This window comes from Anser anser (genome assembly GCF_964211835.1).
Source record: "Anser anser genome assembly, chromosome: 12".
Classification (NCBI taxonomy): domain Eukaryota; kingdom Metazoa; phylum Chordata; class Aves; order Anseriformes; family Anatidae; genus Anser; species Anser anser.
Window position 1 is genome coordinate 10345358 of NC_139733.1, and position 10158 is coordinate 10355515.

The following is a 10158-nucleotide window of genomic DNA, read 5'->3' on the forward strand; positions in this document are numbered from 1 at the left end:
TTGCTTGTTTGTTTTAAGCACATATTTGGTTTAAGAATAGCATCCAGGGTGGAAGAGCAGGTCTGGGCTGTGGCATGGCAAAGGACTGCAGTGGCAATGCAATCATTGTTCATGGCAGCCCATACACAACCCCCCACAACCCAAAACTCAGTGGTTTTGAGATGTAAAGTATTCCAGCAGAGAAGCATGAGACAGTTAGCAGTATGCTGCCAAAACTAGTCTGCCTTTGGTAAGATGTAGCTGCCATGTTCACCCCACTGCACCGATTTAAAGACTTGGTATTTTTCTTCTTGGTACCAGTGGTAAGAAACCCATACACATCAGGGAAGGCTAAGCTGTCCAGAAGTCAGAAGTAAAAATGCTGACAGCTTTGTTGTGAATGTAGGGATGGAAGAGGAGTCTAAGTTCTCTAGTTAGTGTAGAACAGGCCGATTTTGTGAGCTGGTTTATGCTGTGCAGCCTAACGGCTGTTACTACTGCAAAGATCTGGGAGCAGCGCGTGAGTGAAGGCAGGGTATGGGGGCACCGTCTGGAACCATGCCACTGAAATAGCACTGGCCAAGTTCCCATGGATGTGCTCATCTGAATTGTATTTCCACAAGACAACAGATGTCCCCACTTGCACCAGTTCACAGAACTAGATTGAGGGTTGGAGAACGGAGGAATTCTTTGTTCCCTAAGCGAAGATCTGGGTTTAGCTATGTCCAAATTGATTCTTTATGCAAGAATGAAAATGCCTTTGCCTGTTCTCCATCTGTATTCTGTGTGCCATTTTTGATGTGTCCGGGTTTATGCTGAAAGCAGGTCTTTGAAAGTCCAGGCAAAAAGGCTGCAGTCCAGGAGGCATCACAGCTCAGTGTATGGCACTAGAAGGTACAGGGAAACCCCAGCGTAATGAAGTCAGCAAGAATTTTGCCTATGAGCAGGGAACTGGTGATTCATTAGCAGGGAAGCCTGAGGAGAATTGGCCCATGTTGTTTAAAAATAAAAATAAAAAAGGATGTTCCTGTTGTTTGTGGCAGCAGGGGGAGGCTCAGTGGGTATATCTGGCCATTTTAAAAGGGTGATTCAGCTGCATTTTGGAGCTTGTAGGGGCTAGTTAAGGGCTGTGTACTTCTGAGTAGGACGGGGGGGGCCTGAGGGTGGCTGTGTCCTTCTGTCACTGCTGGCTGACCCACAGAAGATGCGGGGCTGAAAGCCAGACAGTCAGTGGTGACCAGAGAAGCCTACCAACAAGGGAAGGAGGCCAAGGAGGAACGGGACCAGGGCAATCTTCTGTGAGAGCGTGATGCTTTCAAAGCCAGGGAGCAGAGCAGCTGACGGGTACCTGCAGCGCGTGGCAGAGCCCTGTGGAGGTGCAGGGAAACTGGGGCCAAGTGCTGGCAGTAAGCTGGGGCCGCACGTGGCCTCGGCCAGCGTGGTGCTAGCACGTAGGAGGAGGGAATGAGACGAGTGCTAGGGAGCTGCCGGGGCAGCAGGGAACGCTGACAGCAGTAGGAACCATGTGGTGGAGAAGTGTCAGGGCCGATCGTAGGATAGTTTCAAGGAGACAGTCCTGGTACAAACAGGGAGGTTTAAAACCAAGATGCAGGAGTGCCAGGAACACTGTGTACGATTCTGTCAGAAAAAAACACTTGCACAGGAGCAGGTGCAGAACAGGGCTTGGAGGATGAGTAAGGGACAGAAAGCTTAGCAGATGAGAGAAAACTGAAAGAGATCAGTTTGTTTTGCCTAGCAAAACAAAGACTGAGAGAGGAATGTGATGTATCTCCGTAAACACTTCATTGCAAAGTAAATACTAGAGGGGAAGAAAAGGTCTTTATAATAAAGATCAATGCTGGCACAAGGACAAATTGGTACAAATTTGCTATTAATAAACTTAGTCTGGAAATTAGATTTTCAGCCGCTAGAGGAGTGAGATTCTGGAGCAGTCTCTCAAAAGGAAAAAATGGAGACCAAAGGAGCTTTTTAAGGGGGCCTGCAGGAGCAAAGGGAGAGTAAATTAAATCTCTGACGTGGTCTCCTTCTTTTTTATGTGTGTTGATGCTATAGGCAGCCTGACCCAGCAGCTGTCTAGGCAGGAGTGCAGGCTGCAGCAGAAGGCGGAACCAGCAGTCACAGCTGTAATTACGAGCTGACAGCTAACTTCTAAGTCAGCTGCAGGGCAAGGGGAGCTTCAGGATAGCTGAGCTATGCAGATAGCCGGCTTTGGCAGTATCATAGTGTTCAAGTAAAGACTTCACCAAATTGACTAAGGGTAGAGCCTTTTGACAGCACCGTTTAGAACCCAAGCGTGCACAGTAGGACTCTGTTTGAAACTTCCCTTCCCAGTTCCCAGCTGCTGCCATTTTCTGCTCCATTCTGGCACAGATCTACATTGGCTGTAGCAAGGTAGCTTTGTCTCTGTGTCCATTATTTCTTATATCCTGTATCTATGTGTATTGCCTTTCATAAAATATTAGGATATGTTTTAGGACATATTTCGAGACTGCGTCCAATTTTGTTGGAAGTTTCCCAAGATAGCCTTTTGGCATGAAATTTTAGAAGGAAGCTCTGTAGAGCTGCCTTTCTCAGAGGAGATGCTAGGATCCTTTTGCAACCCTTCTTGTTGGGTTTTGCTTGGAAGTGTGGGGAAATGTTTGGGCTAAGAGAAAATGAGGTCATTTCCTGAAAGTATTTTCAAAGCTATTTCATTCCCCTGGGTTGGAACTGAGGAATGCTCACCTATAGGACAAGCTGAAGTTTTCAGGTTAGAGAATGAGAAGAAAATGCAAGTAGTAGGAAGCCAAAAACCAACCAACGAAACCAGAAACTTCCACTCTTAGTGGTGGTATACAGAAATATATTTCTAGAAACAACAACTGTTTAGAATTGGGATAAAGAATGCAAGAAGAAAGCAATAATTAGATGTTTCTGTACAGAAAGATGAGTGAAAGAAGGGGTGGTAGAGCATGCAGAGTAAACGTCTTTTTCAGCTCTTACTGAGACATGAGCATTCAGGACAAAGAGACAACTTAATTCCCATTCCTTCTGGCTGCAGATCTGGATAGCATCAGAGTGATGGGAGAAAGCTGGAGGAGCACTATTGCCTATCTGAAAAAAAATAATAATGTTTCTCCTTTCAAATTTGCCACAGTATCCATGGTGTAGCTCTGCTGAGTTTGCTTTCGTGTAGCATTTTTCTCTTACTAATAGACTTTATTTTCTTGTTCCCGAGCATGATCCTGGCTTGGCAGTAAAACTAAGCGGAGCATTGGAAAGTTGCCATTAATGGATGGAGTCAATGCATTGCAGGGCTATGATGAATATAATTCCATTTCCCAGAACAGGCTCGTATCTGATGATGTGGCTGGTCTCTCTTGCCTCCAGCTCATTAAAGCATATGGTCCTTGCATTTTCAAGTGGTCATAGGACCAGCAGGGAATTTTGGTAGGGAGAAGGGAAATCATGAGGGACTGACGCCAGTGTGACCTAACAGTTGGTAAAGGTTCTAGTTCTCTGCCACCCAACTTGACACCTGTAGTCCTTCTGCAGAGCCTTGAGCTCTTAGCTTACTCGGTTTCAGTGTTTTTGGACCACTTGACCTTGCTTATGGTGAAGTTTACTGTCCTGGGCATGTGCTGATTTGTTATCTTGTTTTTAATATTCTTCTTTTGGTGCACAGAAATGGTGTGATTGAAGGCAGGCCTCAGGGACATATGACCCGCAGTTGCTGTGAGGGATGTTCCTCCCCATTTGACCTGACAAGTCAAGAGAGACAGGACTGAATTCTGGTGTTCTCTACTAGAAATGAAGGACGAAAAGTTGCTCAAGACTGTATTTGAACATATCCTGTCTAGAAATGGGAGCAATCTTACCCTTACTGTTCACAGCACCATTTTCCAGTATTACAAAAACAGAAAACCACATTCAACGATCAGAAAAAAGTTACTGAAGAATTGGCACAATAAGCAAAGAATTATCAGCTGGAGATTGTCAATTGTAAACAATCTGAATTTTTAAATGGAATAATTTCAACAACATTGTCTTGCTCAACTATTCAGGTAGCTGGGTTGTTAAATATTCCACACACCATTGTGAGAAGTCTGTGAGTTTGCCTGGTTTCCAGAAATTAAAAGCTGTAGTTGGATCCTGTGAGACCTAAATCTGTAGTCTGCACGAAACAGGGATTTTCTTTCTCTTCTTTTTTCTGTAATATCTGCAAATGGAGTTAGACACTCCTTATTCTGTAAAGACAAAATTTTTGTACTGTTTGTTGTCTAAACAATGCCTGTTCAGCTACAACGAGAATATCTTTCTTCTAAGCTGTCTGAGAATGTTTGCTTGAGCATTAGGGAGACATCTGGAAGAAGTCTACCTACATGCTGAGTAGCTCACAATCTTTTCTTTAGGTGAATAGAAGAGATTAATACAACAAATGCTGCTCATTGAGAACATGAAAGCTTCAAGAAAACATAACTAAGATGAATCCCTCTTCTTCTAAGAACTTCCACAAATTCTCTTATACTCTCTCAGTCAATTTGACAGGGAATTGTCTGTATAGGGGAGAGTGAAAACAACTCTTTACCCTTTTGTTTTCCTTCCTTCCCCTGCCACTCCATTCTTCCTCTTCTTTCCCTTACAACTTAATTGAAACCAAATAAGGTGTTTGATAACCGTTGTACTGCTTTAATTCCTTTTCTTTCTAAATCTATTAGTTAATGTAAGAAATGTTTGCACATTGAGGAGCTATTCTGTATTATATTAGTTCCAGGAAAACAGCAATAATGGAAAGGGCTCAAGTCTCATTTGCCTTCCTTTTTTGTCACTATTACTCCAAACCAGTGCAATGTATGTCATTACATTGTACATAAAAGAGGACTGAAAGAATTCTGAAAATTTTGTAGTTGTAAGCTTGTGAGGTTTTGCCCTGACTGCATGCTCAGTTTTTAAACTCTTTTGCAAAATGTTTGAGCTTAAACTGTGGGTCCAAGTGTGTGTGTATTCCTGTAAATCATATTGCTAATCTGTCTGTTGTGATCATTCCAGAATGGCGATGCCTTAAAATAGTGGAAACGTTTGGAAAGTGTCATTTGTGTCATTGGCTGTGTCATTTTACCCTGTGTCACAGCCCTGTTTCCTATCTGCTGCCTGTGCAAGTTAGCTGCAAAATCGTCTTTATTTTGAGTTGCCCAACCAAGGGCTGCCCCACGGACGTGGGAGTTGTACAGCCAAACAGTAGGTGTCAAACCCCACGCGCAATCAGATGGAAAAGCAGACATCCATGGAGCAATGCAGCCGAACTTCTCCAATAAGAAAATAAAGTTGAACAATACTCACTAGTTAGCAGAGATAGCTGGATTGTAAGAAACGTCAGGTGCTTTTTCTAATCAGGAGTGCTTTTTCCACACACAAGTGTGGTTATACTTGTCTTGTCACACTCAGCACGTCCCTCAAGGTGATTTCATTCTTTCCACTTATCTGTGCCAGGTCTGAGGGTCATTATAGAGAGGTGGCTTCTGAACCTGTTCAGCTCTCATTGCATTAGTTTCAGGCTGGCAATAGGTAACAAAGGGTGGAGGATGTGAATCCCACAGAACGTGCGCATAAATTCAGATTGAAGAAACTGGTTGAGTTTGGAATGTGTTGCACAAGAGGTATCGAAAAACCTAGCTAGAATTTCCCTGTGACGTGAATGCTCCTATTCATGGTTGTCAAGATTTTTCCATTAAAAGGATAAAATCCCTGCACTAAATAATGGAAGATCTTTACCTGAGAAGTAAGATTCCCTGCTTGTGACTCACTGAGGACATTGGAACAACGCTAATATAGAAGACGTGCCATCTCCTGTCCTAACCTCCTAGCACCCGTTCCCGTCTCTACAATTAGCTTGGCAGCTGGGGTTCTTCTTCGTCCTGGTGCGGCATGTTCACTTACACTGAGACGGTTTCCTGCTGCCGTTAACCTAAAAGGTTAAGGACTAAAAGGAGCTCTGCCATCACCCGTGAGGCATGAGGAGCCCGGTGCCGCTCCTGCCTCACAGGATTCCAGCACCTGATGGACTGGACCTTGCGGCCTTCCTTGAAGGACAAGCGAGCTACGGGAAATTTATAAATACCCTTCTGTACAGCAGACGGGGAGCGTGGCAGGACAGAACTTGGTACATCCCTGTAGCTTGGTTCAGATTCAAGGGATGCGGGCCTGTTCTTGAACCAAGTCAATTGTAGTGGGTGCAAAATACGATGCTGCTGCACTGCTTTGTCTAGAAGTGTTTGAGGGGGCAAATCTTTGCTGTTTGGCTGTGGAAGGCCTCCCATGCTCAGAAATACTCCATCAGTGGTTGCAGTCTCATCGTAAGGATGCAACAGATCAGTTAGGCAGATGGTATTAGAGAATAGATCAATAAAATGAAGAAGGTGGTCTGCAGGAAGTGGGGTCTAGCCCCATCTTTCCCTCTCTTGATACTGTCTTCTACAGTCTGTGTAGGAGACCATATGGAACTCACTCAGTGATTAGCCAAGAAGTATAATCCAGTTACTGAAGTAGATTTAATTTTGAATGTCCACTTCTCTAGCTAGGATTACGGACAGTGCCACTTCTGTTTACCATTTTGCCCAGAGGAGCTGTGGCTGCCCCACCACTGGCAGTGCCCAAGGCCAGGCTGGATGGGGCTGGGAGCAGCCTGGGCTGCTGGGAGGGGTCCCTGTCCATGGCAGGGGCTGGGATTAGATGGGCTTTAGGGTCTCTTCCACCCCAGAGCATTCTGTGATTAACATTGAAATGCAAGGCAGTCTGCATTGTATACAGTCTGCTGCCCAAAGGTTAGATTGAAATGCAGCTGATGAGGCTGGGAACAGGAGGACAGAATGCTGGCGTGAAGCAGAAGTCTGTGTTCAAGACAGTAGTGCCAGGAAATCTCTAGAAGAGTGAGGAAGCTAACTAACATCCTGCAATGCCCTGAGAGAAACCTGTACGTGTCGGGAGCTGCGCTGCCCTCAGTGCTGGCTGTCCCGTCCGGTCAGATTCTCGTGTGCTGCTGTTGACCAGGAGGAGCAATGCTGAACCTGCAGGTGGTGAGATGTTCGCCCTTCGTTTCACTGCTCGGGGTTGCTGTTGCTGGAGCATGAGACACGTTTGTTGTGCAGCCCACGTAAGGCATATTTTGACTACTTTTCTGAAGTCCTTAGAGCTTCACCATGCTTGTGCCATTCGAATTGACACCTGCTGGAAGCATTTGAAAGGCAGCACACAGAACGACCTCTTACACAACCTTGGTCTACAACACGGCTGTAACTTTCCACCTGAAATGCTGATGCTGCTGGGAGGAGTTAATGGCAGTGTGTCTCATGGCAGGTGACTCATGACTGGCCTGTTGCTTGCCCAACTGTAATAAAATCTCTGCAAAGAGGGGTGATTTGGAGGCTCACCTGCTCTGATCATACTGGCTCACGTGGGTGCTTGTCTCCAACCTCCTCTCTCTGCTGACAGGCATCTTATTTGAAGTCAGCTGCTCGCATCCTGTCCGTGGGCTTTTCAGTGACACTAGCACAAGGATCTCCAAGAGCTGTATTTACATTCTAGCATATTCTGGCATAGGTTTAGGAGTGTCACGTAGTTTGGGGTTTGTTTATTTTCATTCTCTGAAGCGACAACAAAACCAATGACCGAGTTATTTGGAAGTATTCTATTTCTGAAGTGTCCGTTGGGTTCTGCCACTGCTTTGCGCCGAGCCTGCTCCGTGTTGGGGATGGATGAGCTCTGTGGAGCATTTAAATGGCTGGGTCAGTGACTGGGGGACACCTGTGACAAGTGACCTCCTCCCTGGCCAGCGAGGGCTGCCGAGTGCTGTGCTGCTTCGTGTGGGTGTCCCTCAGAACCAGGCAGCAGTGACTCAGGGGCTCGTCCCCTCCTGAGAGCAGGCAGAACAGCTTGGGCACTGCTCTCTCTGCAGCAGTGCTTCTTCACACGCCCGGCAGAGTGAAGGTGTCTCAATGTGGGCATGAATTACTGTTTTGTCTGTTTGGCCTCCTTTCCTCACTGGCAGAGTAGCAGAGAGGCCCTGTGACACAAGAACGAAGCCAATTGATCAGTTCTGATCAGCATGACGGTAATGATGAGGCTGTGACGCGTGCTGAAAAAATGGGCTGTAGTAGCTGCGCATCGATTCATTCCGAATTCTAGCACTGTTTGTTCCCAGGCAAGCAAGGAAGGCAGAAGTGGAGAGTTGTGCTTAATATTCATATCGGTGTTGCAGTTAATTGCAGAGTTCTCTGAAATGCGAATATATTCCCTTTCATAATGTTTCCACCTCTGTTAAGCTAAAATGTGTGAAATCATTGGTTTCCCAACTGTATCAGCACAAAAGGCATACAAAAGCGTAAGAAATGGGAAAAATAACCATAGTCCCTAAAAATGCTGGGGGAGAAAATTATTTTTCACAAATTGCAAACATTTGATTTGACTAAAAAGGCCATTCTTCACAGTAATGTTCTTTTTTTTTTTAACCGGGATTGTATATTATTTCTGATTTGTAGCTTGAACGCTGCGTTATGCATTGTGCTAACTGTGACATGGCTGTTGCTGCTTAGACCATTCAGCACTCTGCTTATCTGCATGTAATACCTGTTCCTCAGCCTGGTTCAGGCTTGCAGTGGGCATTTATGTTTATTAGATAGCTGAGATGAGCTTTTTATTCTTCCTGACACAATAAGAGATACAGAAAAGGAGGGAGAGTGTATAAAAGTAATAATGTGCTCAAGTACGGCTTTATAAATAACAACAAATTGTACAAGGATCACAGTGGTTTGCTTTACAGCGGGGCATGAAAATGGGCGTTCTGACAGCTTTGGGAAAGGAAAAGTGGCTGCAGAAGAAAGTAAACAAGGATTGTATGGCAACATTATTGATTTTACTGCTATGGTGGTGGAGTGGCGACATAAACAGCCGTTTCGTTTCTTTGAACAACATCGCTGGGTTTTAAGAGACAAGTATGTTTTGTTTAGTGCTTGAAACCTGGGACTACCCATCTATCTCAGACAGCTGTGATGAAATGAGGACCTCTGAGCTGCTTAGTTCAAATTAAATATTGCAGCCCCGTAAACCTGGGCAGACTCATTCTTGTGCTAAGTGAGCAGTGCTGTGACTCAGCATCACTCACGAACGCAGTCCTTGCTTGGTTTGGCGGTGGTTTAATTGTGTTGCCTGAAAGATGGGCTGTGATGTAAAACCGAGAGGACTTCGCATCACATTTGTTTTCAAGGAAAAGGCCTCTCTGTGCTGCAGGCTGCGTCGTGTTCAGCGGCATTCGTGCTCGGGTGCCCAGGAGTGAAGCTGCTCCCGGTGAGTGATCCAGCCGTGGCCGAGCTACTCCTGTCATTGTGTCAGCGTGTGCCAGCGCCTGCCCCGTGCTCATGTTTCCCCAGAGGTGTCCGTAGCTGGGCAGTCGGTGGGCCTGGCGTCGCGGCGGTTTCCCGAGGCTCTGTTCCACCATCAGGCACGTCTGCAGGGTGTGCATGAAAGAGGGGAGTGAGGAAAAGCAAAGCGCCCCAGCAGTCCTGCACAGCGAGGCTTACAGGAGCCGTAAGAATGGGGAAACCTCTCAATGTCTTTTTTTTGAACTTGATCAGCCCCCACGAGAGCGGACAGCAGAGACCCTCTGCTGGCTCAGGAAGCCGTGCTGCGGACAGAAGCCTTGTGGTAGCCAGAAATGCCCGGCTTGTAGCGGCGCCACGGACCAGAAGGCACTGACTGTACCTGCCCGATAGCAGCACAGCCTGTCTGCGTGCCAGCCAGCGGCAGCCACGGCTCCGAGCAGGGGGAGGCTGCTCCTCACCGTGCCTGGGAAGGTGCCAAGTACAGTTTGTCCTCTTAGGATTTGGTTAGGGCCAGAATGAGAGGGAAGTGAAAGCTGGGGGTGCTGGTTCCAAAAGCGGTGTGCTTCCTTCTTCACGCCTCATCAGCAAGGTTCTCGCTGTCGGTGGCAACAGTTCGTGGTTCCTCCTGAGGTCCTGCAAGGCTGGGAGCTGCTGCCTCGCCCAGGAGCAAGGCTTCACTGCTTCCTCCTCAAGGAAGAAGCAAGGAGAGTGTCCTGGCTTTCGGAGTGGGGCAGTGGCCATTACCAGATCACACAGCAAATTGCAATGCAAGTCCTCCATACCCACTGCTCAGGAGGCTTTATGA